Source organism: Sciurus carolinensis, assembly GCF_902686445.1.
Source record: "Sciurus carolinensis chromosome 14 unlocalized genomic scaffold, mSciCar1.2 SUPER_4_x, whole genome shotgun sequence".
Taxonomy (NCBI): Eukaryota; Metazoa; Chordata; class Mammalia; order Rodentia; family Sciuridae; genus Sciurus; species Sciurus carolinensis.
The window spans coordinates 217294-241521 of NW_025920103.1; the positions used below are offsets into that span (position 1 = coordinate 217294).

A 24228-nucleotide genomic window follows, 5' to 3' on the forward strand; every position below is an offset into this window, starting at 1 on the left:
TTCACATGCTCATAAGGCAGGCTCAAGATTCTGTGTAGTGCAGTCCATTCTTTCTCTACAGCTCTCATTCAGAGGCACCTGGGAGCTCCATATAACATGCTCACCACAATCCCCTGAGGATTCTAAGCATTATAAACCATTCTTCCTGTATGGTCCTCATGGATAAACTTCCAGGAGCTGCATGCAACAAGCACACCACATGGTTAGTGCAATGCATCCGTAGTGTAAAGCCACACTCAGAATATCTAACCATCCAGGACACTAAGCCCCACTAATAAGTTAAGAGTCCCCCACACTGGGACCTCAAGTGCACATCGTCATATTCACAAGAATGACTCGTAGAAAACCAACAATGTGTAGTTGCATACTGGCATTGCCTTTTTAATATCCAGGAGGCTATTGTCTGGTTGTTTGACTCCTCCTCCTCCAGGTCTGTGAGGCCAGCAGGGATGGGTCATACTGTTAGCACACAAAGGTGAAGGATTTTCCATTGTCTTTTTTTTCTAGGAGGGTGAAGGGATAAAAGCCCTAAATGTCAGAATATAAATTTTTCTTTAAACTTTTTTTATTCTGATCATGTCCTTTCTTCCAACTTTTTCCTTTTTGAGGATCCTCAGTGATACTGTTGTTCTTTTTTCAGTCAATATTAATAAAAAGGAGAATTAAGGGAGAAAGCTATTCCTTTGCTCATGATTTGTCACTCAGTCTTCAAAAGGAAAGTTCTTCTTGCAGGCATGAGGCTGATCTCAGTGTCAGTGATGGAGAAGATCTTGACTTGGACCCATTTTACTGACCTTGGGTGTAAAGGTGTGATGTGCAAAATGTGTCAGTATGATGAGCTAAAGTGATTTGGGGGAGATATCATATACTAATGTCATTGATGAGAGGGAAGTATGTAAGAGGAATTGGTGACATGGAGATCAGTCACCAAGATGCAGCATTCTGAGCCTGAATGGTAGGAGAGGAAGCCACAGAGTAATAAGTGTAACATCTACAGGCTGCATGGAGACACAGAATCAGAAAGGGCTGTTCCCATCCATGACATGCTGCTTATCCACCAAATTTCAAGGTCCTATAGCAATAGACTGAGAAAACGGCACCCACGTGAGCTGCCACTCAGACCTGCATTGTTGTTGTGTCCTGAGAGACCATGGAAGCCATGGTCTCCTAGGCATTGCTAGCATTGTGCAGATCAGAGCCACATCTTCGAGAAATAGTCTAGTATTTTTGGTAGAGGTTTGTGTGTGGTTCCATGTTTAGGAAATGTTTACTCATCTTTTATTTCTTGACCACTTTTTTAATTTTAGGAGTTTTCTGAAGTATCTTGCTCTTACTTTGCCTGAAGCATATTTTTTTCTTGATTTTATATTAGCACAATATTTACAAAAATTTCTGCACATTATCATGATTTAAACAAGATTTAAGTTCTTCTGACATTACTCAATAAAATATCTTAAATGGAACAATTTATGATTAGCTGTAACATCAAAAATAACTTTACATGGATATATTAGTAATAACTATTTAAATGAAATTACATAACCAGAAAAATAGGTTTCTTAATAAAAAATTTAAAAGTTGTTATTTGTAATTTCATTGGAACTGTGCAAAGTTAACCTAGGAAAAAGTAAGTGTTGCAAAAACAATTTGAAGAGAGGAGCTAATTACAAAGAGATACCAAATTAAACTAACTGAAGTAAAACATCAAGAAACAGGATGAGGGAAAAAGCAAAGATGCTTTGTGTACATTGTTAATCTAGATATCTACCAAACCCCCTTTTTCCAAAACTTAATCATTAGAGCATCAAGCAGGTGATCTTATTATATGCAATTAATACTAATGCTGATTTAATAATGGATTCTGCTTCAAGACTGCCTTTGTAATCTCTATTCCTTCCTTTTTTGTTTCGTGAACTTATAAGTTGTTTCTATTACACTGTTGGTGCTTAAGTGCTATAACTTATGTTCTTAAAACATAGAAATCTGGAAAGTACCTAGGATTTGTAAAATGATATTAGGTGAAATGTACAGAATTTCTTTTAAAAGTTAGGAACTGAAGTATAGTTCAATATTAGATCACATAGCATGCATGCATACCTGGGTCCATCCCCATCACAAAATCATGTAAAATGATGAATCAGGCAATGCAAATGCTACTAGCGTGGCATTTGACATGAAACTTTCCAAAGTCAGTAACAGCGTCCTAAAAAGTAAAGACTAGTTTCAACATTATTTTCTGTAATTTCCTGTTTCAAATTTACTTTCCTCTCAGAATTTGTAAAAATGTATAGGGAAATTTTTAATCTTAATAAGATTTGGATTCTTTTCATAAGATTTGGATGATGTTAGATTTTTGAATTCTTTGTCCAAATAAAATATTGCTCATTTTTAAAAGGCAAAATCTTCAAAATCACACTCTGTTTCATGAACAGTCAGATACGCAAGTTTTATTTTAAACATTAATAATTTATTAAGCATGCAAATAGGTTATAAACATCAATAATATATCACTGATCAGTAATTATATTTAAATTAATAAATATTTATTTTAGATCCCAAAGTCACTGTTAAATGAAGAGCCTTCCACAAGTCAAACAAAGCAGTTTATTGTGCAATTTAAAAAAAAAAAGAATGATTGATAATCCAGGAACACAAGAGCACAAAATTTGGGGCACAGGATCAGGCAGCACATAGCAACAGAACCCACATGTTTCTGGCTGAATGTTACCTACCCACCAAAGAACTGCCAGTATTGTCCAGTTACAAAAACTTTGTGGGTATGCAGAAGACCAGCCTCTAGGAAGGGATGGGCTGGGTCCAAATGACTTCATCACACATTTCAGCTGCAGCCAGATTGTGCAGATGTCTCAAGGGCTGTAACCATGGGTCTCAGCTCCAGAACTGGGATGTGAGGGAATTCAGCACCACTTTATGATGGGTCATCCTCCTGCTTTTGCTGAGTTTAAATGTTTAGATATTTATGTCTCTCAGGGTTTAGGTTGCAGCTGGTCCTCCATATATGCCAATTCCCCATCCTCATATTCAAACAATCTTAGCTGCAAAACAGTTAGAAACAATTTTATCTGTACTATATAATTCTTTTGATTACACTCTCACCCTATAATCTAGAATTTCCTGAAATTCATGGGAACTCAGTACTATAGGAAGGGGACCACAATTCCCTTGGCCTGTCCTCTTGAAACTCATGGTCAAAGAAGCATCCTTTCCTCTTTGGTCCATTGTCTCATTACCAGCCCTGTCCATGCCACCATCTTCTGTTGTGAACACTGCAGTCACCTCCTCCCTGGTTCATCTTCTTTCCCTCTAGATTCTCCTCTAGTTCTTACTTTTCTACTGAGAAGCCAGGGAAAGGCAACCCCAGTCCAGCCTTTGCCCCACTTGGATCCATTGTATAATTTTCTACTGCAGTCAGAAAAAAATGTGAAGTGCTTGTGAGAATAACAAATGGGATTTAACTCCTCAGCATCTTTCCTGTTGTCCTCATCTCAAAGGTCTCCTCAGAGATACTTTCTGTGGCCATCTGGTCTAAAATAGAACCCTACCTGATTCCTACTATCCCTGTCACCTTAACCTGTTTTACTGTCTTCACAGCTTCAATGATCATATCTTATCTTGTGCCCCTGTGCTGTCTCCCCAATGAAAATATAATTGTCAACCTAATATTAAAGGTCCTATTGGCTACAGTCATCTTAGTACCAAGAACTATGCCTAGCACACTGTAGGTGTTCAATAAATACTGGCTAAGTTAATATTCTTTCACTTGTCAATACCTTCTCTATAGCTAGTGTTCCATGTTCTCAATCCTATGGTTTTACAAGAAGTGCTCCCATTTAATAACCATGGTTTGTGGGGTAGGGTGTCAACATAACTGCAACAAATTTGAAATGGATAAAACTTGGTTTCTTCCAGGGATTCACAAAATGAAAACTTAAGGGGAGTTTTATTAGGGAAAGTGGAGCATCCCTTTGTTAACTGGGTGAGCAAACCTGATCACCTTGTCTCAAATGGACAAGTACAACCTTAACTTTGCATTTGAAAGATGAGCTAACTTAGGGGACACACTGATGCAGAGTGGAAGAATACTTCAGGAAACCAGAAATACATTCTCTTGAGAGTGAGGTGTCCTTTATGTTTTTTTTTCTTTTTTGTATGAAGAATTGAACCAAGGATGTTCTTATATTTATTATGTCTCCCTTGAAGAGTGTATGGATTTTCATTGGTTTTCTTTGCCATCATATACCCTTTGCTTCATGAATCATCTTAATCATGTATAATCTGAAGTCATTTTCTGACAATTCTTCTAACATACTGTCTTTGGATTCTATTAATATAGAATCTAGATTTGTTTGGATCTTTTCTTCCCTTGTTTTTTCATATTGTTCATGTATGTTCCCCTCTAGCAGTGCAGATATGGGGTATTGCAGATTTCCCCCTATAGGCTTATAGTGGCCCTATATGTTCCCAAAACCCTTTCTTTAAGGGAAGATCAATATTAGCAGTGCCCAATTCAGACAGTATTCAATCCTAGACCAAATAGCCCCATGAGGACAATAACAAAATTGTCATAATAAACAAAATGAGTTCAAATATTAACTTCAGTAAAACAAACAAATTTGCAATAAGGTCTGCAGTTTCAAATGGAGGACAAAGAGGATGCAGAGGGATGTAGAATGTGGCTGTTAGTGGGATTAGAAAAGAATATACAGAAATTCTAGATTATAGGGTGAGAGTGTAATCAAAAGAAATTGGATGTTAGCATGCAAAAAAGGGAGAAAAAGACTCTGAGGAAACAGTTAAACAAAAGGAAAAGAGAGCAAGAAAATTAAATAAATAAAAACTTAAATTTTTTCAATAAGAAAAAAAAGAAAATCTAGAGTATAACTGTCATATAATAATGAAACCTCCCAGAATTCAGTAGCCTAATGCATGAGAGGTACCTGACAATGAGCTTCAAGCCTCCAGCAGGTGTCTCAGGATGGGTTTTGCCCCACCTAAAGATCAGAGCTATGGCTTCCAGGATTATCCAAAATGGCCACTCTGGCTTTGAAAAGTGTTGACAAATGGGGAGCTGCAGCTCAGGGTGTGGCCGTGATCAGCAGGAGGTCCTGGAGGTGGGATGCGGTTCATCAGGCAGGGGTCCTGGAGGTCGGGTGTGTTTGGTGTGGTTGTGGGATCCTGGAGGCCAGTTGCAATCAGTCAGTCTGGGGTCCCAGTGATAGGGCACAGTCAGTTGGTCTGGGGGTCCTGGTGGCAGGGAGCAGTCAGTCGATGTGAGGGTCCCAGAGGCAGGGAGTGATCGGGCGGGTTGAGGGATCCTGGAGACAGGGCTCTGTCAGTCTGGCCAGGGCTCCTGTGGGGCCTGGCTGTTGTCTCAAAATAGAGTTTGAATTTGGAATATCCCCAAAAGACCTCAGTGACTTGGTTCTCAGCTTAGCCCTATTGGGATGTGTAGGAAACTTTAAGAGGTGGGTTGTAGTGGGACATTTTAGGTTATTGGTGGCATGCTTTCAAGGGGATTGTGGGTTTTTAGTCTCTCTCTCTATCTCTCTCTCTCTTTTTCTCCCCTCCCCTACCTTCCTCACTTTCAACTCTCATGGGGTGAGCAGCTTGCTCTACCAGAGACTTCCTGCCATTATGTGCTGCCTCACCAACAGGTTCAAAAATGCTAAGTCCAATGACCATGGACAGAAACCTCTGAATCCATGAGCCAAAATGAAACTTATTCTTTATAAGGTGATTGTCTCAGGTATTTGTTACTGTAATGGAAATCTAATCAGTACAGGTACTGGTACAAGAAACATATAACAAAATAGTGAGAGAGGATATAAAGTGTATGTGTTGGAGAAACCTTAGATGTTGGGCTTGTTGAGATGCAGACTAAAGACATGGGAAGGAATGGAGTTAGTCATGTAGACCTCCTTCCAGGGAGAGAACAGCTAGTGAATAAGAAATGAGGTGCCAGTTTACCCATATTGTTCCACAATAGTAAGAAGGCCAGGGTGACTTGAGGCAGGGAGCAAGTCACTCTCCATGGACTAGGTTGGAGTGGTAAAGAAGGTTAGGGAGGGAAGATCATGTAGGATCTCTACACATTGGGAGAACATTTATTCTGAATGAAATGGGGAGCAAAAGAAGAATCTTTTATTACTTTAACATATAGTCCATATTCAGGCTCTTATAACTGTCTCAATAATGTCATTTTAAAAGAATATCCAAATTTTTATTGTCATTTAAGGCAATAACTTCCACAGGGGTGAAATTAAATTATTATATAATGCATAGTGTGCGTTATATAATAATTACCATTTGAAGCTACTAGGACTGCACTGAGAAACAGCATGTATAGATTTAGAAAATTTAACAGCTTTATAATGCCAATATATACCTTTTCTCTCATAAGGATCCAATCAAGGATCATATACTGCATTTAGTTATATCTTCCTTTTTTCCTTTAACAGCTTTGTTGAGACAAAATTCACATGCCATATAATCCACTCATTTAAGGCATAAAATTTATTGGTTATGCACACAAAGTTGTGCAACCACTACTGGAAAATGACTTTAGAATAATTTCATCATCCTACTACCTTTGCCTATCACCCCCAGGTCGCTCAATCCCCAATTACTTTCTATTTCTGTAGATTTGTCTCCTCTAGATATTTCAACTAAATGAAGCAAACTAAATGTGGTCTTTTATGTCTACTTTCTTTCACTTGCAATAAAGTGTCATCCAAGTAACAAATGTCATTATTCTGCTCCTTTTTCTGACTAAATAATGTTCCCTTACTAGATATATCTCATTTTATTTAAAAAGGTGTGTTCTGAGTAGGAGACCTGATCTCAGTGGCATTATACAAGCCTAACTCCAGCTATTGCTACAAGAAACAGAAAATGAGTAACTCTGATAAATGCTGCTTTTAGAAAAAATAAGGTGAGATCCAAGAATTGACATGTAAGTGCTCAAATAGTTTAACAAATAAGGGATTCAAAATTTACTTAGCACACATATTCTGATATATAACTTAAAATGACATTTTATGGGTTTTATATGATTTGTTGCATTTCCTTTGAATAATTAAATATGAAATACATAATAATCAGTTAATATGCAATAATTTTAAATGGGATGCTTGATGCATACAGGTACAGGAATAATTGCAAGAACATTCATTTGCCATGGTTTTTGATGTTAATATTGCTGGAAGTGATTCTTTTTGTTGATATGAAATTTACTCCTCAGAATAATCCTTCTCTAAACACAACTCAACATTAAGGTAATTATTCAAGATTCCATTCCAGCTTTCAGAAACTGGTCATGAAAAAAGTTGATTCTTGGACAAACATCTTTTCAATGTCTATGCAAATCAGGTAGACATAAGTTTACTTTTGTTCTGAAGGCATTTGTGATATCTAAAAGGTCGTAAAAATTGAACCAAACAACTAGAGTATGAAAAGCTATCTCCTTGTGACTTCTGTCATTTGAAGCAACAGGGCCATATTCAAACAATTGAATCCTGAGTTGGAAATGCATCTATAGACTCAGGGTTTGCAATAGTTAATAGGCTATCCAATTCTGGACACAAGCAAATTTTGGGGCTGCAAATCTTTGTGGAGAGAACAAGGGGAAATGAAAACTAGACATAAAAGGTGAGTGAGGAAAAGTTTTCAGCATTCTAAGGAAGATCAGGGCTCACAGTGGATGTGATGTGTTAAGGATCATGTCAGAAATAAACACACAGCACGGCGAGTCTGATTTGCACATACTACACCAAACATGCTCCACCAGGACTAGAGTTGGGGCTGGGAAATCCAGAAAGCCAGTGTGCTTTTTAACCCCCTTGGAAAAAGCTGGGCATGAGGGTGGGCTTGGGGATTGGGGGCGGTGGCTTCCGCTGTTCCCCTGCGCTCTCCGCTGGGCCTGGAATTTGGAGAGGATCCCTGGTCGCACAACCTGCACCAGTGCTGGAGTGTGTTTGTGAAGGAGCAGTGGGCGGCCCGACCCCCAGACGCCAGCGCAAGCAGTTCTGTCCAGGCTCTGGACCAGTGGACTGAGGAAAGTGAGACTCAGCGACTGAACCAGGGTCCAGGCAACGGAAGGTATCCCACTAACCAGGTCACTCCTGCATCTGCGTGGAAGGGCGCTCCACCAAGTCGGTAAAAGCCAAAGGACCCAAACCCTGCTTTCCTCTGCACTCCTCCCCGCCCTCTGCTCAGTGCCAGTCCTCCCAGCACCCCATCTCCCTCCAGAGAATGTGGGCTGGGCGGGAGGGGCGCTTCCCTATGAAGACACTTCCAGGCTCCTCTAGGTACAGACCTGCCAGCTCGCTTCACCTGGTGCCCCACCGCTGGGTCCCCGCACCACTTTGTCGGGTTGCAACCATCCCGTTCCTTCTCTCTCTGTCCCTTTCTGCAGCCCGACTGAGGCCCCAGCAGTGTCTGCGGCCCATGGTGTCCCACGCAGGTCCACTAACCCTGGAGGGGTGGGAGGACCTCCGCAGGCAATGCCCTTTCCTCATCCCGCCAAGCGGTGTTCCCAGGAGGGGGAAGCCATGTGCCCCGGTCCCGGGCGTCCTGCGCGGGTTCCCCTCCGTGGCCACTGGCTACTTTGGGGTCCATGTCGGGGAAAACTCTCCCTGAAATTCTGTCTTGATTTATCCAAAGAGTTGGCGGCAACGTGTAATTCTGCCCTCTTCAGCCAACAACCCCCGAGTCTCCTAATCCTCTCATCTCTTCGCCTTTACCGAATTCCTTGGCCTCACTGCACCTGTGTCCACAAGTTCCTTTACCCTGCCCCCATATTAATTAGTGTTTCTCGGGTTCTTTCTGTAGGAAAGTGGGGCGGTGGGTGTGAGAGACTGAAGGGGACCTGCTTTTCTGGTTGCTGAATGCCTGTGCAGGCTTAAAGGGAGCACGTTTCCTTCATGTTCTTCAGGGAGGCAGCAGGAACAGTTGCTGGTCAGATCTCAAAACTACTGCAGCGGAGGCTTTTATTTTTAGGCACATATGATTTTGTAAAATACTCCCTTAAGATAACCAGTGAGACTGCCGTCTCTGGAGAAAGCATCCTTTTCCTGAGTGCTGACAGCCTGCCCTTTCTCTTTCCTTGGATCCCCCCAAAGTATGGAATGACAGAAAAAGTGCATGATTCCTGTTCTGTCTTCCTGTTGCTGAAGCTCTCAGTGGTTGAATTACAGAATGCCCTTTTTTCTGAATGAACATCTTTCACTCAAATTGCCTGTGTTGGATAACATAACCACACCTCAGGAACACCAGGAGAAAACTTCCTGGCCCAGGTTGATTTTACCTGTTGTTTATAACTACAACCTAACATTGTATTGGTGGCAGGTGAGCTGTATTGGAATGAATGTTTTTTAAAAATAATCAAGCAGATCCTATGTTCACTGTCCCAGCATTTTCAATGGGTGTAAATGTTTTTGCATCAGTGTTGCTCCAATGTAGTTGCCAGGCCTAAATATGCTGTACTGATCAAAGTGTTTGTCCTCCACTCCCCCTCCCTCATTACCATTTGAAATTATTTGGTATTTCTGTGCAGGTGGTGTACCATTTGTAAAGTAGTGCAATTCTTAGGAAACTGTAACCAGGATCTTCAAAGGTGATTTTCTGGAGATGGTAATGCCAAAGTATCCAGAGGGCCTAGACAGGATCAGATTTCTTCTGAGGGTAGGGATTTGTCCTTGATTTAGTTTTGACCCCTATTACCATAGGTATGTAACCAAATACATTTTTCCTTTTGCATTTTCTTTTCCTTTGCAGAGCTGATGATATTTGTTCTTTAGAAGAAATAACAGTTTTTAGGTAATTAACAATGTTAATCTCTTAGACCTCTTGAGACTCAAATAATTTTTTCCTGCTAAGTTCATGAAAGCATTAAGAGGAAGTCTCATTTTTCAAGCAACATTTACTACATTTTTGTTAAAAATAAAAATTCAGTTTGTAATTTTTATTTTTAGCAATTCTGGGTTGACCATTGGTCAACAAGTGGAGGCACCTCTGCCCAATAGCAGGGAATATACCCCACCTGAAGGCCACCACCCCTAGAGAGGCAGCTTCCTTGTGGAGCACCGCATTATCAACTTCCTCCAAGACTTCAGGCTACTGAAGGCTAAGAGGGGATATACTAGAAATCTTCAGGGACATTATAAGTCAATACAGGAAATCTGCAATATCTTAGCGGTCCACTGATACCTGAACAATATGAGAAAACAAGGGAAGAAAATGCCCCAAACAAATCTAGATGTTACATCAGTAAAATCCAACGACAGCATGGCAGAAGAAATGACAGAAAGGGAGTTCAGAATGTACATAATTACAATGATCAGGGAAGCAAATGATGAGATGAAAGAGCAAATGCAGGAATTGAATAATGAGATGAAAGAGCAAATGCAGGCATTGAATGGTCACACCAATCGACAGTTAAAAGAGCAAATACAGGAAGCAAAAGATCATTTCAATAAAGAGTTAGAGATATTGAAAAAAAAGCAAACAGAAATCCTTGAAATGAAAGAAACAATAAGCCAAATTAAGAACTCCATAGAAAGCATAACACCTGGAAGACAGAACCTCATATATTGAAGAAAAAATATTTAACCTTGAAAACAAAGTTGACCAAACAGAGAAGATGGTAAGAAATCATGAACAGAATCTCCAAGAACTATGGGATATCATGAAAAGGCCAAATTTAAGAATTATTGGGATTGAGGAGGGCTTAGAGAAACAAACCAAAGGAATGAACAATCTATTCAATAAAATCATATCAGAAAATTTCCCAAAACTGAAGAATGAAATGGAAAATCAAGATCAAGAGGCTTATAGGACACCAAATACACAAAATTACAACAGACCCACACCAAGGCACATTATAATGAAAATGCCTAACATACAAAATAAAGACAGAAATTTAAAGGCTGTGAGAGAAAAGAACCAAATGACATTCAGGGGGAAACCAATACTGATATCAGCAGATTTTTCAATCCAGACCCTAAAAGCTAGAAGGGCCTGGAACAACATTTTCCAAGTCCTGAAAGAAAATGGATGCCAACCAAGAATCTTATACCCAGCAAAACTTACCTTCAAATTTGACGATGAAAAAAATCCTTCCATGATAAAAAAAAAGCTAAAAGAATTTACAAAAAGAAAGCCAGAATTACAGAACATTCTCAGCAAAATATTCCAAGAGGAAGAGATGAAAAACAAAGAAGCAAATCAGTAAAGGGAGGAATTATCCTAAAGGAATTGTCAAATAAAGGAGGAACCAAATCATGTAAAAATAAATAAATAAATAAATAAATAAATAAATAAATAAATAAATTTAAAAAATGAACCAAATGACCAGGAATATAAATCATATCTCAATAATAACCCTGAATGTTAATGGCCTGAATTCATCAATCAAAATACAGACAGGCAGATTGGATTAAAAAAAAAGATCCAACAATAGGTTGCCTTCAAGAGACTCACGTCATAGAAAAAGATACCCTATAGACTAAAGGTGAAAGGATGGGGAAAAACATACCATGCACATGGACTCAGCAAAAAAGCTGGAGTATCCATCATCATTTCAGATAATGTGGACTTTAAGCCAAAGTTAGTCAGAAGGGATAGAAAGGACATTTAATACTGCTTAAGGGAAGTATAAATCAATAAGATATAGCAATCATAAACATCTATGCCCCAAACAGTGTCTTATCCATGTATGTCAAACAAATTCTTCTCAATTTCAGAAACCAAATATACCATAACACAATAATACTAGGTGATTTTAACATGCCTCTCTCACCACTGGACAGAAAAAAAGCATTTGATAAAATACAGCACCACTTCATGCTCAAAACACTAGAAAAAATAGGGAGAGTCGGAATATTCCTTATAATTGTAAAGTCCATGTATGCTAAGCCCATGGCTAATATCATTCTAAATGGTGAAAAACTGAAAGCATTCCCTCTAAAAATTGGAACAAGGCAGGGATGTCCTCTTTCACCACTTCTATTCAATATCATCCTTGAAATTCTAGTCAGAGCAATTAGAGAGACCAAAGAAATTAAAGGGACATGAATAAGAAAAGAAGAACTCAAACTATCCCTATTTGCTGATGATATGATTATATACTTAGAGGAACCAGTCAGTTCCACCAGAAAACTTTTAGAACTCATAAGTGAATTTAGAAAAGTAGCTGGATATAAAATCAGTGCACATAAATCTAATGCATTTTTATACATAAGTGATGAATCTTTGGAAAGAATAATTAGGAAAACTACCCCATTCACAGTAGCCTCAAAAAAAATAAAATACTTGGGAATCAATCTCACAAAAGAGGTGAAAGACCTCTACAATGAGAACTACAGAACACTAAAGAAAGAAATTAAAGAATACCTTAGAAGATGGAAAGACCTTCCATGTTCTTGGATAGGAAGAATTAATATTGTCAAAATGGCCATACTACCAAAAGTGCTATACAGATTCAATGCAATTCCAATTAAAATCCCAATGACATACCTTACAGAAACAGAGCAAGCAATTATGAAATTCATCTGGAAGAATAAGAAACCCAGAATAGCTAAAGCAATCCTTTGCAGAAAGAGTGAAGCAGGGGGTATTGTGATACTAGATCTTCACCTCTACTACAAAGAATAGTTACAAAAACGTCATGGTATTGGTACCAAAATAGAAAGGTAGATCAGTGGTACAGAATAGAAGACACAGACACAAACCCAAATAAATACAATTTTCTCATACTAGACAAAGGGGTCAAAAATATGCAATGGAGAAAAGATAGCCTCTTCAACAAATGGTGCTGGGAGAATTGGAAATCCATATGCAACAGAATGAAACTAAACCCATATCTCTCACCATGCACAAAACTAAACTCAAAATGGATTAAGAACCTCAGAATCAGACCAGAGACCCTGAAGATTATACAAGAAAAAGTAGGTCCAGATCTCCAACATGTCGGCTTACGACCAGACTTCCTCAACAGGACTCCCATAGCACAAGAAATAAAATCAAGAATCAAAAACTGGGATAGATTCAAACTAAAAAGCTTTCTCTCAGCCTAGGAAACTATCAGCAATGCGAAGAAAGAGCCTACAGAGTGGGAGAAAATCTTTGCCAATCGTATTTCAGATAGAGCACTAATCTCCAGAATCTATAAAGAACTCAAAAAACTCTACACCAAGAATGCAAATAATCCAATCGACAAATGGACTAAGGAAATGAATAGACACTTCACAGAAGAAGATCTACAAGCAATCAACAAACATATGGAAAAATGTTCAACATCTCTAATAATAAGAGAAATGCAAATCAAAACCACCCTAAGATTCTATCTCACCCCAATTAGAATGGCGATTATCAAGAATACAAGCAACAACAGGTGTTGGTGAGGATGTGGGAAGAAAGGTACACTCATACATTGCTGGTGGGGCTGCAAATTAGTGCACCCACTCTGGAAAGCAGTGTGGAGATTCCTTAGAAAATGTGGAATGTAACCACCATTTGACCCAGCTACCCCACTCCTAGGCCTATACCCAAAGGACTTAAAATCAGCATATTACAGAGATACAGCCACATCAATGTTCATAGCTGCTCAGTTCACAATAGCCAGATTGTGGAACCAACCTAGATGTCTTTCAATTGATGAAAGGATAAAGAAACTGTGGTATATATATACAATGGAATGTTACTCAGCCATAAAGAATGATAAAATTATGGCATTTTGCAGGCAAATGGATGAAATTGGAGAATATCATGCAAAGTGAGATAAGCCAATCTCAAAAAACCAAAGGACGAATGATATTGCTAATAAGTGGTTGATGACACATAATGGGGGGTGGGAGGGATTAGTGTTAGGGTTAGAGTTAGGGTTAGGGAGGGGGGCAAGAATGGAGGAAGGAAGGACTGTATAGAGGGAAAAGAGGGTGTGAGGGGTGGGGGGAAGGGAAAAAATAACAGAATAAATCAAATAACATTTCCCTATGTAAATGTATGATTACACAAATGGTATGCCTTTACGCCATGTAGAAACAGAGAAACAACATGTATCCCATTTGTTTACAAAAAAAATAACACTTAACAGACAATGTTAAGAGTAAATTAATATTTTCAGAAATCCTTGCCAGATTAACATATAGATTAAAACTTGGTTTTATATCATCATATTAGTATTTGACCTTAGGAAAAAATCCTAAACAACTTTAAAGATTTCTCCACATACATATAACCAAATTATTTACACCTAAATTTGTTGAAATATGCCCTTTGCATAGACGCTCATGTTGTTTATTTCATCACACAAGACTATCTTACCCAGACACATTTTACCTTCTACAAAATATATTTCCATATACTAGAATATTTTAACTTCTTTTTCATATTGACCCCATGTACATAGTTTCACATCAGCTTGTTTATCAATTAGTGAAATCACAAATATCAAGCATATCCTGTAGAATTCAAGGAGTACTTGATGTTATATATAATAGCATTTAGCTTTGCAAATTAATCAAAACATTAATGATTAATCCTCACACATGTCACATCTAATTTATATATTGGCTATAAGAATCAAGGTATCAGACAAGTGTACTGAACAGCATTCATTTAGTAAATTTAAAGACGCCCTTTACTCTCATTTACTTACCAGTTCAAAATGAACCTTTTGAATTTTGTAAATCAAACGTATTTGGATGACTATTTTTGAATTTTAGTTTTTGAGTGTTGCATATGTTGTTTTGATACACAAATGTCGCTTGCCGCCGACCAGCAGGACAAATGACATGTACTCTTCAGAGGTTCACGAAGCAGCTTTTGCTTTATTCAGATAGCACCCTCAATATATATGCAGTCTCATGCATATGCAATGGTAACCAGATATGTCCATCCAATCCTATTAAAGGTCAAGCGATCACGAGCTCAAGCATACATGTAAGATATATCTGTCCACGTGCTAGGCGGCTGAACTAATTATCATACAGCCAATGGTAAATGCTTCCTGTTTTTCTCCAGGTGCATTCAGCACGCCATTTGGCTCTCTGCCAGTTGCCATCTTTGGATACATGTGGCATAACCCTGGATCCCGGGTCTCGCCCGCCACACACAAACACATGTAGACAAGAAAATACAGAAAATAAACAAGCGAAGTCTTATAGATTTTGAAAATCTGTTAGATTAAGAGCCAACATTTGCAAATCAGCCTCTGAGCAAACTTTATATTTGGACAAAATATGTCTGATCAGAAATATTAACTTAGGTACACAGAATCAAAATCATTAGTTCAAAAATATGCAATTCAAAAAAATAAGAGTCTTAGAAAATTAATACAGCTGTTAATACAATAAAGCAGCATGAGAGAATGAGAAAGAGTGAAAGGGAGAGAGGCAGAGAGAGACAGAGAAAGAGAAAATGTTCTGATCATTCTGAGATTTCTTGCGGGTTCTCATCACTCATGCTTTCTCACACTGTCTCTTCAGAAGAACCTGTGTTCACACTTGTGACATAGACACAAAGAGTCACAACCCTTCCAAATCATTACTTCAGGTGTCCAATCTCCCTTAATAATATTGTGGGTGAGCTTTGACACCATTAAAACAGCTCCACTCCTCAAATTGAGAGAGCTCTGTAAACATGGCTACAGAACATTTTAATGAAAATGATTCTGAAGAGCCCACAGATACTACTTCTGCAGTTATCCATTCAGAACATTTTCAGACAATGCTTGACACTGGTTTACTACAGTTGCAGAAAAACTACATAAAATTTACATTGTAGGGCTAGTTGCACGTAGTGAATTAAAGAGCTATTGTAACTTTAAAAGAGTTCAATGACGAAGGAACATGGTCAGTCCTTCAACAGTAAAAAGACAGTAATCTCATGTTCAGAACAACAGTGCCAACTTAAGTGGAGTCATGAAGACTTAAAGGCACAGAGAAAAACAGGGGACCAAAGTAGGAGATTCTAGTAAAGGACCAGATGAGGCAAAAAAAATTAAGGTACTTTTCAAAATAAGAGGATACATACTTGAGGTGACCACTGGGCAGAGGAAGTAGGGGGGGCCACATACAGATTCCTTTAATTCAGGTCAGGAGCCTATTGTTGGCACTGAGAAATTTGTGGGGAAGATCCCAAGTGAATTATTTGAAGATGAGCTTATTCCATTCTTTGAGAAAGCCGGACCTATGTGGAATCTTTGTGTACTCATGGATCCATCCACTGATCTCAACAGAGGTTATGTATTTGTCACTTTTGTACAAAAGCAGCAGCTCAAGACATTGAACTGTGTCATAATCATTAGATTTGTTCTGGAAAACACATTGGTGTGTGTATCTGCATTGGTTACAACAGGCTTTTAGTGGACTCTATTCCTAAAAGTAAAACCCAGGAACAGATTCTTGAATAATTTAGCACCATAACTGACGGTCTAACAGAAGTCATTCTATACCACTAACTCACATGTTAAAAAAAACAACATGCTTCTATTTTCTTGAATATGAAGATCACCCAACAGCTGCCCAGGAAAGGCATAGGTTAATGATTGGTAAATTGCAGTCTGGGGAAATGTTGGAACTGATAAATAGGCATTTCCTGTGGAAGATATGGAAGATATAGCATTGTTCAACAATGTCTTTAGGAAAGAACTCTCACTACACAATGGTGGGATAAAAATAGGAAAGATATATTAAAATCAATTAAAGATAAATTAAAATGTCAACCACATCAAAACCTAAACGTGGGTGTCAGGGTGACACCGTGAAGCTCACCCAGAGTCAGGCATGTAAACCAGCTTGAGTGACAGTGGCAGTGATAGTACCACCATGGTGCCCTGAGCACTGACCCAGAGGGAGCATGAGGCCACACTGGCTATGGAAACCCAGTGACAGCATGAGAGGTACAGTTTTGACATATTTGCATCATGCATAAACATAAGCTTGTCATTCCTGGGTCAGGAAGGACTGGAAAGTCTGCTCTAACTGTGCAGTTTTTCAAGGAATTATTGCTGACAAATATGATCCTACAGATTCTTACAGAAAACAAGTTGAAATAAAAGCACAACAATGTATGCTTGAAACCTTGGACAATGCAGGGATGGAACAACTTACAGCAATGAGGGATTTGAACATGAAAAATGGACAAGGCTTTTCTTCAGTTTATTCCATCAAAGCACAGTTCACCTTTACTTGTTTACAAGATCTGAGAAAACAAATTCTTTGAGTTAAAGACAGTCATGACATTCCCATGATTATGGCTGGTAAAAAGTGTGACGTGGAAGATCAAAGAGTTGTAGAAAAGGAACAAGGCTAAAATCTAACAAGACAGTGCAACAACTGTGCATTCTTAGAATCTTCCACAAAATCAAAAATAAATATTAACAAAACTTTTTATGACCTAATGTAGCTAATTCACAGAAAAGCTCCAGTGTCTGGGAAGACCCACAAAAAGGCATCATGTCTGTTGCTTTAACATCCTAAATGCACTGTAACTGCAATTCAGGTCTGAAGAACTCTTTCCCAATTCAACAGTGCAAGCATTCCAACTTTCTTTAATCTACCAACATCTTAAATGGCCTTCTGTTGTGGTATCATTTAAGAGGTGGATGAAAGCTACTATATCAGTTTGCACATTATAATCACTGTTCAGTATAAGATAGATTTTTACTGATGTAATAGTCCTAGAGCATGCAGCTCCAGATAAAGTTGCTTCTTTGATACTTATAACTTATTGCAATGTTTTTTTTTAAAATCCAAGGTCACTGTCATTATATTGTAAAAATAAATGCTTTGATTAACACAGCTACATAGATTTCTCAATTTTTCATAAACCTGTGAAGACACATGCAGTGCACTCAGCCATGGGCAGAACAATCAGTGACCATTAGGAGGGCCAGTGTTTTTCTGGAGGAGCATGTTAGCCTGGTTCTCCTAGTCTCCCAATCTGAGTTGTGACCTCATATCAGATCTAGACATGCTGAATTTAAGCATATGAGTCAGCAGAAGAAAAGAAACTAACCAGGGCTCCTCAGTAATGATGAGTGAAGAGGGAATAGCCCAGTGCTGAATTCCACCCTTTGTTGTGGAACAGGAAACATGGTGTAAGGAAGATCCACTTGCAGGCACCATTTGTGGGGGACCCAAGTCCTTCTGCTCCAGGCCCAGTCCATCAATGGTGTAAGGAAAGTGGGGCTCCCAGCAGGCTGGGCCTGGGTCTTCCTGCTGTCAGTGTGCTTGGGTATAAATTTCAAAGTGGCAGTAAATTACATCTAGACTGCTGCAGGATGCTGGCCCGCCCAAACCCCACTTCAGGACCCTGGGGTACTCATGCTGCAGCTCCCCATATACCAACATGTTTGGAAGCCAGTGAAGTCATCTTGGAATATCCCTGAAGGGGAAGCTGCCATCTTTAGGTGGGACAAATGCCATCCTAAATTGCCTGTTGGAGACTGGAAGTTCATTGTCAGGTACCTTTTATGTATCAGGCTATTGAAGACTGGGAGGTGTGAATAGTATATGACTGTTATAGTGAAGATTTTTCTTCTCTTTATAAATTTTTAATTTTTTATTTGTTTATTTTTCTCAATCTGTTTTATTTTTGTTTATCTGTTTCTTCAGAGTCTCTTTCTCCCTTTTCTCATGCTAACAGCCAACTTCTTTTGATCCCACTTTCATTCTTCCTATGATCTAATACCCCTATATACTCACTTCTTATCTTATTAACATTACATCGTACACCCCTCTCCATCCTCTTTGTCCACCACTAGAAATTGCAGACCTCATTGCAAACCTATTGGTTATACTGTAGATATTAATCAAACTCATCTCTATTTAGTACGACAATACCGTTAACATCTTCATAGGTGCTATTGGGTTTAGGGATGCATATTGTTTGTACTGGGCACTGCTAGTAATGATCTCCCCTTTAAAGGAGAGGAATTGGAAATCTGCAGGGTCACTATAAGCCTATAGGGGGGGAAATGCAATGCCTCAGATTAGTACTGCTAGAGGGGAAGATACACAAACTACATGAAAATACAAGGGAAGAAAGTGTCCCAAACAAACCAAGATGCTATATTAATAGAATCGAATGACAGCATTATAGAAAAAGTCAGAAAAAGAGTTCAGAATGCACATAATTAAAATGATTTATGAAGCAAAGGATGAAATAAGAAAGCAAACGCAGGTAATGAATGATCACTCCAATAAACAGTTAAAAGCAAAAGATCATTTCAATGGAGACAGATTCTGAGGAAAAAACATAAATCCTTGAAATGAAGGAATCAATAAACCAAAGTAAAAACTCAATAGAAAGTATCCCAAACAGAATAGATCACTTAGAAGAACCCCAGACAATGAAGACAAAATATTTTACCTTGAAAATAAAGTTAACAGAGAAGATTGTGAGAAATCATGAACAGAACCTCCAAGAATTATGGAATATCATTAAAAACCAAATTTATGAAATTTGAGGAAGGCACAGAGATACTAACCAAAGGAAGGAACAATCTATTCAATGAAATAATATCAGAAAATTTCCCAAACCTGAAGAATGAAATGGAAAATCAAATGCAAAAGACTTACAGCATATCAAATGTACAAAATTACAACAGATCCATACCAGGGCACATTATAATGAAAATGCCTGACATACAAAATAAAGATAGAATTTTAAAAACTGTGAGAGAAAAATATCAGATTACATGTAGGGCAAAACCAATACAGATATCAGCAGATTTCTGAGCCTAAACCCCAAAAGTTAGAATTGCCTGGAACAACATATTTCAAGTTCTGAAAGAACATGGATGCCAACCAAGAATCTTATATCCAACAAAACTAACCTTCATATTTGATGACAAAATAAAATCCTTCCATGATGAACAAAAGTTAAAAGAATTTACAAATAGAAAGCTTGCACTACAGAAAATTCTCAGCAAAAACTTCATCTAAGGCTAAATTCCAGCACAATACCAATAGTTATTAGACATTTAGCATTTGCATCACTCAGGACACAAAAATCCTCTTAAAAACTACTCAGAATAGGAAGACTCAGGAATCCTGTCCATTCTGGAGAAATCAAGACAAAATCCTTCCAAAGTTATTAACAAAAGTGAGAACAATAATTTGAAAATAAAATTTCAAGGTTCTCAAAACAATGTACCAAAATAGTCAGGTTCAAAGTAAGTTCTTAAAAGGCCTTGTGTGTACTTTGAAGAAATCCCTAAAGAACAGAAAGTTCCAAATAAACAGGGAGAATTTGGAACTGTGAATTTTCCTTCTATTTTTCTGTTTCCTGTCCTTGATGGCTCAAATTGTCAAAGGGTAAAATTTGAGGTTTCCCTTCTTTTCAGAGGTATAAGTGGCTAGAATTAGGAAGACTACCCTCTAAGTTCATTATTTCATTCTGGGTGTACATTTTCCATTTATTGGCAACTTTTGCCACAACTGGGCTGTTATCACTCAAAAACTCTTACAAAAATATGGCAATAATTGTAAGCCAAATATGGATGTCTTGGTATCTGCTTTGTTTTTCCTTAAAAATACTGCACTGAGGATTTTTCTCTGGGTAAACCCGTGGCCTAAACTGGAGATGCTACCACCACCAACATTGCTACCCCCAACACTGCTGTTACCATTGCCCAGAGGTCTTTTGTTTGGGTGAGGCTGGTACAGGTACCTGGTAGTCTTTTCCCCAGATAGGTTACTGCCTACACTGTTGCCCCTGACACAACTGCTACTGTCTCCCAGAGCTCTTCTCTCTGGGAGGGGCTGTAACCTACACTGCTTTCATGGATGCTGCTCCTGCCATAACCTGGAGGTCTTCTCTCTGGGTGCCCCTTGCACAGGTGCTGCTGCTCAGGACTTGTCATGCTGATATGCTGCTGCCACTTCCCAGAGGTTCAGTGAAGGAGTGCCTGCAGGTTTGGTTATACCTGGCTGTCCCCATCTTGGGATGCCAACCAGTGCCTGTGGGTCCAGACTGCCAGTGGGTTTGCTGCCACCACTGTCTCAGGGCACAACTGCCTCTGAGGACACTGGCAGGGACCTGGAGGTCCAGTGTTGGAGTGCCTGTAAGGTTGGCTGCACCTGAAGTCTTTCTGTTGGGAGTGCTGGTGACTGCCATCTTGCAGCTTCTTTTCAGGGTTGCTCCTCTGTGTGAGTACAACCCTGGTGATCTCTTTAAAAACTGGAACAGAACTTAAATTACAGGACTGCACTGTGCCAAGTCTGAGATATCTGAAACCTAGAGTGGTGGGATAGTGACTGGATCTGTGTGGGCCAGTCTGGACCTGGTAATCCCATGAAGAAACAGAGACAGAACTGAAAAGAAAACACTGAACCCTGAAGCAGTTGTTCATTTTTCCATGGAGTTTTTGTTTTGTTTCTGTTTTGTTTTGTTATTGTTTGTGTTTTAAACATTTTTTTTTGTCTTCTCTAGCATCTCTACTAATTTGGGGACAATTTTGTATGTATCAGTTTGTTAAAGACTGTGGTTCATGGATGGTATTTTGCAGTTTTGTTATGTATTCTTATATTATTAATTTTTATGGTATAGATTTTTCCTCTCACGTGTTTGTTTTTCTGAACTCTCTATCTTTTCTCCCACTAATGGTCAGTCTCTGTCAACTGCTCTTCTACTCTTACTATAGATTTTTGCATCTGGATTCTCTCCTCCACCATCCTCAACATCATGTCCTGCACCACTTCTGTTCTTTGTCCAACATTTGGAATTGTGAACACTTTTAGAAAACTTGATGTGTATAGTGTGGACAGTAATTGACTTTGTTGTTTTTGTTTGCTATGAGAAAACTGTGGATCTCCATAGGATATAGTGTGTTGGGGGAGTTTTGTTGTTTACATTGGGTACTGTTGACATTGAATTCCCCTGGAATGTGAGGTGCTGAAAACTTTGAGGGACACTATAGATCTTCAGAGTAGAATTTGTGCTGCTTGAGATTCATACATGTAGATGGGAAAACACACAAACATTAAAATATAAGAGAATAAAGCAGCCCTCAAAAAACCAAGATGCTCCAATGACAGGATTCACTGACACAGTGTAGAAGAAACATCAGAGAAGAAATTTAGAATGTATAGAGTTAAACTGATCTGAGAAGTAAAGGATGGTGTAAGGAGTGAAATCAAAGAAAAAACATAGGAAGTGAAAGATCACTTCAATGAAGAGTTGGAGATTGTGAAAACAAACAAGCAGAAATCCTCTAAATGAAGGAATCAATAAACCAAATTATAAATTCAACAGAAAACATCACAAACAGACTGCACCACTGGAAAACAGAAATTCAGACAATGAAGACAAAATATAGAATCTTGAATATGGAGATGACCATTCAGAGAAGATAAGAAACCCTGAAAAGATAATCCAAGAATTATGGGATAACATGAAAAGACCAAATTTAAGAGTCATCAGTATAGGTGAAGGAGAAAAGAATAAACTTGACCTCATGTTATTTCCAAGGTACTGTTGTCTTGAGAGTATGATATCAGGTTCTTCTGAAGTTTTGAAACTGAGAGACCTGTATTTGTATCACTTGCTATCAAATTTTCAAAACCCACAGTTTTAGGTATTTATTAGCACAAAATCTGGAATAGAATCACCAAATTTTAAAAAATAGAATTTATATATACATATATATATATATATAAATTTATATATATATTGTATGTGTATATACACATACACACACATGTATATAGAAATTTAGCAACTTAAGACAATAAATCGTATTGGATTATCCAACAAAATAAGGAAGAAGATGGAATTTTAGGTGTTTGTGATGAAAGACTGTTGAGGGGAACCTGAGTACAGATGATGAAATCATCTGGAATTAGTTTTCTTTGGAGTCCTTAATTTATAGGTCTTAACTGCAAATCAGAGTTTGGGAGGATTGAACACAAGGCTTTATGTATCTTAGGCAAACACTCTACCACTGACTACTTCAACAGCCCTGAATTAGTTTTTCAAGAGATGATAATTTCAAGAAGGAAAACTTCTGTCATCTTTGGTTTTAATCCTGTGAATGATAAGTACCATCAGTGAAAGATCTGTTGAAGTAGTTTGATTCACATGTTCTTCATTTCTGTCTCTCTGAAATATTCCCTTTCACTTATTACTGAAAAGGAACTTATGCCATTATTTCTACCACCTTCTTAATCAAAACTAAAATATTTCCTGCATAATGAATGGAGACTTGTTACTTAATGTGTGCTGCAATGGCCACTCAGAAGAATTGGAATTAGAAAGCTCATTTTTGAAATGAGACATAAAATATAGCCCAGAAAACTCTATTACCTAGTAATATTGTTTTTCTTGTTGATGTTGGACTTTATCTCAGGAAGTGCAATGGAAGAAACATTTGTGTCCAGAAACGTTTAGAATGGTGGAATTTCAAGGGCTTCATCTCATTGTTTCCATAAGTATGAAGTGCATGCAATTATAATGGTCACTTAAGACAGGATAATTTGAACCTGACTTTAAAATATTAAAGGTTGTAGAATCTTGAAAAAAAAAGAAATTTAGAAGTTTTAGTGCTATTTCACAGGATAAGTTGTACCCAGGTTATAAACCATGGCTTAAATATCAATAAAGTTGGTAAATTATCATCACCACAGATTCAACTCTGTTATGAGTTAAATAAGCCTTATTGGACTGGACTAGAAGTCAGTGACCCTTTAAATCATTTCCCTTGAATATGATATCTTCCCTGCCCAAGAGACAAGCACAAATCAGTTCTGTGGATATGCCTGAAAAGCCTCCAGCCACCACAGTTCAGGTGGGGAAATGGTGCCATAAGCTTAGAACAAGGTCTCAGAATAGCTGCTTAACTAGCCCCACCTGGAGACTCTGGAAAGATTCAAGTCAGTCCCCCATGTACCCCAGACTGTCTCCATATGTTTATCATGATATTGGTTGTCATTACAAGGTACTCACCAGAAGCAAGGTTTACACTGATGGCTGTCCTATGCACTTGTATGGTAAAGTAGAGCACACCTGATGGACCAAGTGGATGGACACTCAGGTATTCTGACCTCTTCATGGTGAGCCTTTTGTGTAGCATAGCATGGTGGGGAGTACCCAATGTAATGCGCACATGATATTGAGAGGAATATGTTTTGTATTGAATGACAGAGTACACTTTTATGAATAAATCTTTTATTTCTCTTAGTACTATCCACTAAAGCTGGTATC

At 38.3% G+C, this 24228-nt stretch overlaps 2 pseudogenes; both read left to right on the forward strand.

The window, feature by feature from the left end:
* The first annotated feature begins 15657 nt into the window (after positions 1 to 15657).
* Positions 15658 to 16918, forward strand: LOC124973068 (heterogeneous nuclear ribonucleoprotein Q-like; annotated as a pseudogene).
* Positions 16919 to 16945: 27 nt separating this feature from the next.
* On the forward strand, positions 16946 to 17493 carry LOC124973047 (ras-related protein Rap-1b-like; annotated as a pseudogene).
* The last annotated feature ends 6735 nt before the right edge of the window (positions 17494 to 24228 follow it).